We start from the raw sequence: 6,208 nt of genomic DNA, 5'->3' as shown, positions 1-6,208 counted from the left end.
CACCACCACCACAGCCGCCGGCCACCACCACCACCACGCACCACTGGCCGCCACCAGCCGGATCCGGGAGAGGGAGAGCCGGATCCAGGAGAGGGAGGCCGGATCCCGCCGCCACCGGAAGGGCCGGGGAAGAAGAAGGGGAGGGAGGGCCGGATCCGGCCGGGGAAGAAGAAGAGGAGGGAGGGCCAGATCCGGCCTGGGTGCTCCTCGGCGTGGCCCCAGCATAGGGCTCCTCGGCTCGGGGCCACGGACGGCGCGGTGGGCGGCCATGGCGGCTTCTCCGAGCGCAGCTAGGGCGTGCGGGCGCCTGCTCACCGGAGCTCTCGGGCGCGGCCTCGCCGGAGCAGCCATGGCAGAAATATCTGGGGCCAGGAGGGAGGGCCAGATCCGGCCGAGGAAGAAGAAGGGGAGGGAGGGCCGGATCCGGCCGGGAGAGAGAGGGCCAGGGAAGAAGAAGGGGAGGGAGCGCCGGGGAAGAAGAAGGGGAGGGGAGGGGCGCCGGCGGCAGGGAGAGGCGGGGCGTTCTGTTGGAGAAGGCAAACTTTTGGGTTGCGACCTTTTTCCTGTGCCGGACCCAAATCAAGGAATAGGTCTTGTATTTGGGTCCTCATCGTTGGAGTCAGTCTTAGAACGGGCGAATGGCCGAGGAGCCAGACACCGGAGGAGAGAGGCTGCCCGTGGGGACTAGTCGGCCAGTTTTCTTTTCTTTTTTTTTTGAGAGGAAGACTAGTCGGCCAGTTATCAAGTTATATGGGCCAGGCCAGGCCAGGCCGCCAGGACCGGGAGTCGACTTCAAGGAGACCGGACTGGCTTCTATGAGGGAAAACTGCCTGTTTAGCCGAGCACGAGTAAACCACCGAGCCATGGAGCCGAAGAGTCTCTCGGCCTGATCTTTCCCCTCTCTACAGTGCTAAGAGGCGAACAGCGTGCGATTTTGCGATCTCGGTCGGTTCCTCACTGGATCTCTCACCTCTGTCGACGTCTCCGGCGTCGGGAGGTGAGGGATTTGGTTGAGGGCAGGTGTGGTTGTCTATTACTACTAATTATATGTTATATAGTTTGAGTAGTTTAGGGTTACCTTTGGCGGCATCCATGCTACGCCATCCGAGGTCTTCGGTCCTCCATGGTGGTGCTGATGATGGCAGCAATGGCTCCCTCATCGCTGCAGCCTAGAGGTTAATAAGGTGTTAGCTCGTCGGATCTGGAGTTCTAGTGGGTGCTCTAGATCTCGTCGGGTTATCCTTTTGTCCCTCCCTCGTTTCTATCGGCGCGGGCACTGATGATGGACTCTTTGGCAGAAATCTTGGGAGGTATGTCTACCAACTTGTGGAACTAGGTTGGTTTTTAGCTCCCACCTCTTCTGGTGGTTTGCTTCCCCTTCTGGATGTATTGTCTTCCGGCGAGCCGGGGTTGTTGGTAGATGAGTGTTGACGGTAGTTAACAACCATTATAATCCGTCAAAATAACATGTATAAGGGCATAAATATAATCATCAATGAAGGTCTAGGGGTTTAAACTAACAAATTCCACGAGGTTTGGTGAATCTGTATTTTCTATAGGTTTTATTCAGAAAACCGTCAAGGTGGACCTACATGTCAGATTTAATCGCATTTATCCGTAGCGAAACGGACACCAGAAGACTCGAGAGGACTCCACGCCAAGGCAGAGAGGCAGAGGCGGCTGGCCCCACCTGCAGGCCGCTCGGCCCCCTAGGCCCACATGTCAGCCCCTCCTTTGAATGTCGGTTCTCCACCGCCTTCTAGGTTGCATCTACGCCGTTCTTTAAGTCGGTTTAATCCAAGGGCTCACGTTGAACGCTCTAGCCTATATATACTAGCCCTGCCACCCCCTAGGCATAACCCCAGTTATCAAGTCATTTGAGAAGACAGAAACCCTAATCATCCTCAAAGCTCCACCATATTCTAGGGCATATCTAGTTAGGCTAGGTCTAGAGGAAGGCAAGCAGGCTTCGCTTTGATTCCCGATCATGTCAAGAGCGTGGTTTGGTATAATCTTTGTACCCCCTCTCTGTGGCAGAACCGACCAATTTATAAGAGCATAAGTACAATAGCAACCACCGAAGCGATCGCACCGTCATACTTGAGCCCCTATAAACCCAGTAGTCCGTCGAGTATCACGTAGGATCTTGAATAATCCAACACACAACCAAAATTGTATATGATTCAACATACAAGCCACATGTTACGTAAGTTCACAAGTAGTTCAACATACATCGGAGTACGAAAAGAGTTATTACAATACCAAGTTCGAATACAGTTGTCGGGTTCATAAACCCGAGGTCCCTTGGGGACCGACTTCCGTGCCAAGGCTCGGCCTAAGAGTCTAAAGACAACAGGCCAGAAGGATGGTCTAGTCACCGACCAGAATGTCTAAACTAAAAGGAGCGGCGCCCGCTCGTCGACCCCTTCGGCTCACCACTCCGATCGGAGCACTCGCTTCGGCCTCCAGACGCCTCCGAACGCCCTCTCCGATCAGAAAGTCTCTCCAATCGGAAGGTCTGGCCCAAAGCAATACTTTCGACTTTGACCCCGTGTCTCTCCGACCGAGGCTCGTGGGAACCCTGCTCACCGCTCTTCTCCGACCGGCACACTCAGAGCCGACTGGAGCCATCCGACCGGGGACGCCCGCTCTGTAGGAAACAAGAGACATGCGGAGAAAAGCAAGGCAAGGCTCACAAGTCAAAACATATCCGCTCGGTAGGCAAGGAGCAGTAGGATGCCCCATGCAGGTCATGCCAACTCTATCACGAATGATGGACCCAAATTTCACTCGAACATATCCGATAAGAGCTCCCCGAACCTGTCACTTGAGCGTTTCTTGTCCGAACGACGGAAGACTAGTTCCGCCTCGCCCGACCCCCGAGGGCTAGGCTTCGCCTCACTCGACAGCCAAGGGCCTCCACCGCCTCGCCCGACGGCCAAGGGCAGACTCCGCCTCGCTCGACGAGTACACCCTACGCCTTCATAAAGATGAGCACAGGGTACGACATGACATTCGAGTCAAACGCAGCACCAAGGACCATGCCCTGCGCCACGGCAGGAAAGTACCGCCAGGGTACGACGGGATGGGCGCTTTAGACCATTCTAGCATGGCAGAGTCTGAATAGTATTGTAGGCGCCGCCTTCAGCCCTCGGACATAGAACCTGACATAGACGTACTGTAACACCTATGGTGTTTTAAACCCTAAAAGATGCCATGTCATCATATGCATTGCACATCATTTGTGTGTTAGTGAAAACTTTGATATGCATTCACTAAAACAAGTTTATTTTTTTATTATATGTGTTGACTTGTATGGATGAATCAAGTTCAAAACCTTAGCATTGAATTGGAATTTCCGAAAACCCTAATTTCTACCCTGGAAAACCTAATTCAAAATCTAAGCACATTTTGGGGTTGAGCCTAAAAGGAAAAGTGTAGAGCTTGTCAATGTGTACAAAGTTGGTTTTTAGAGTTTTCAAAGTTGTTATGTAAAATTTGGAGTAATTTGAAGAGGGAAAAATTCTTAAAGTGTCCCCTTTTGATTTCAAACTTGCATTTTCAAATCTAGATAGAATTTGGGTATGGTTATTAAAGCAAAGTTGTAGAACTTTGAATTTGGAACAACTTTTATTTTTGGAGATTTTTGAGTTTCCATATAAATTTAAGAGTAATTTGAGAAATTTAGTGAGTGGCAATTCAGTAAATAGTTGGAACAGTGCAAGCAGGCAGACACTTCACCGTCGGCGAGCTTCCACTGGTTTCTACGTGCGCCCACGGGTGACACCTACAGCTTTGACGTGTCCGCACTATTGCGGCGTGTCAAGTGCACCTTTCACCACCGCTCTTCGCTCACCGATAAGACTGGGAGTGCTCTCCCGTCGCTCTTTCCTTCTTCCTCTGTTTTTTCTTGTCGCCACCGCCCTGCTCCGTCGAGCTCGCGCTGGAGTCAAAGAGCTCCCCCAGCCCCAATTAAGCATGGCACCAATCCGCCTATACCTTGCGAACCCAATCGACCAGTCCTAGACACCAGAATTCACCGAGAGACGCTGCGCGCCGATTTTCTTCTTCACGGCCAACAGCAATGCCGCCGACCTCGTCTCTCTATAGCCAGCACTCTATGGTGCGTCTCTATCCTTGCTTAGCATAGTTCCATCTTCTCCTATGTTGCCATGGTGCTCTACGGCCTTTTAGTTGATCCGTTCATCCACTGCAGACGCCGAGACGCCCCCGTCGACGTCGGAACGCCACCATGTCTGACTTGATTGCTGTCAAGCTTCTCTGTTGCTCCTCCGGTTCATCCTTCAGCTCGAGCAAGTTTGGGGTGAGCTACTAAGTCCTCCCGAGCCTTTAGTTTAGTCGCTGATGGTCTTACTTCGCTAGCATAATGTAGCCACGTCGTCGTGGCCGCCATGGCCAGCGTCGAGCTTGGTTTGAGCCTTTACTGATTCAATTAATGCCACCAATGGGTGTGCCTTGCCGTGGAGATCACGCCGGTACCTCGGTCATGGCCGGAGACCTCGCCGACGACAAGAAATCATCGGTCAGAGGGCCTCGCTGCCGTGGTCAGTGTGGGCTGACCGGTGGGGTCACCCTGACAGTGGCCGTTCAAATGAAAATGATTTTTTCTATTTTTCAGAATTGATTAAATAGTGCTATTATTTGTTTATTTTGTGTAGAATGAAATAGAGCTTCAAAAATTATGAAAATTTTTGTGTGACCTCACTGAGATGTAAACTTTTTAGGAAAAATATTAAATGTTACTTTTCAGTACATTTTGAATATGATAAAAATTGCTCAATTTAATTAAGAAATGGGGTTTCATGATTTTTCTAGGCTTGTTTAATTATCCAAAAATTATGAAAATTGTTTTCACACTTAGTTATCATGTGATGAGCCTTCACAAAAATGTTGAGCTCAATTAGAAGAAGTTGATTTATTTCATAATTTTTAATTAATTGTTAATTAATAAAAACAAATATTAACTTTTAATGACTTAGGTTTTGTTTGAATTTGGGATTGAGTGATGACCTTGGGTCATAACTCATAAGCATAAGATGATCCTTGGCATTTAAAGTAAGTGTTTGAGTCTATAAAAAGGGTTTAGTTAGTTTTTGGCTTGTAACTATACCGCGAAGGAAAGTTGTATTCAAGTTATTAACTTTTGTATCCATCGTCAAGCATCATGTTTATATCTCACATCATTTTAAACATGGCATTATTACTACGTGTAGTGAACGAAAGTGAGAATGTGGTAGTAAACCAAGTTGTCGAGGAAGTTAATCCACCTGTTGAGTCAGGTTTGATATCTGTGGAACATCTCCGGGACCGGACTTTTCCGACAATCAAGGCAAGCCCTAGATGCATTTAAACCTACCTTGAGTTTTACAAATTTATATCGCTTATGCTTTTAAATACAGCATTATGTGATTAGGAGTTAAGTGGAAACATAATTGATGCATTACCAACCTTGTTTTTTTCATATCAACCTTATTACCAGTTCTAATTAGAGAAGGTCTAGTTATGCTTAGCCATGCTTGGACAGATAATAGTCGGGTGATTATCGGTCACCTACGAGGTATAAATGGATTTTCGGATACGATTGGTTATTTATGGTATCATTAGGTATAATCATGTGGAGTAATAAATCTAGACCGGACGGACTCGGTGTATGAGAGCCACAAGACATGGAGGTCTTGTGAGCGGGTTCTTTCCGCCTGTGTCGATTAAGAACCGTCCGTTGTTGAATTGCATGAGGTGAGACTTTATAGTACTAGCCACATACTCTGATAAGCCTTAACTCGGCTATTCTATTACGAGAATGGCTACTCGCGCACTGAGAGTAGAGAGATGGTGAGAGTAGCATGTACCCACGTGGCAATAGGCTGGATTGGTGGAGTACTGTATTTCTCGGGTGGCGCAGACCTGTTCTTGTTTTAGAGGATCTGAGGGTAGGTTGGTATATGAAGGTCAGGGACCTACATATGTTGTGTGGTTGGGAATCCCTAGCTAGGTTATAATCGGTTCGAATCGTTGTTGCTCCTCGGTTATGGAGACTCAACTCACTGTTCATCATCATAGTTAATAAATGGAACTTGAGTAGGATTTGAGAAAGAGTTTGATATGAAGTTCATGATCTTAATACGGATCATGGCAGATTCATATATGATCTTGATAAGGGTTATTTCTTGAAAGAAAGAATCTTGTT

Source organism: Miscanthus floridulus, chromosome 7, assembly GCF_019320115.1.
Source record: "Miscanthus floridulus cultivar M001 chromosome 7, ASM1932011v1, whole genome shotgun sequence".
NCBI lineage: Eukaryota > Viridiplantae > Streptophyta > Magnoliopsida > Poales > Poaceae > Miscanthus > Miscanthus floridulus.
Note: the sequence above shows the minus strand (reverse complement) of the source record.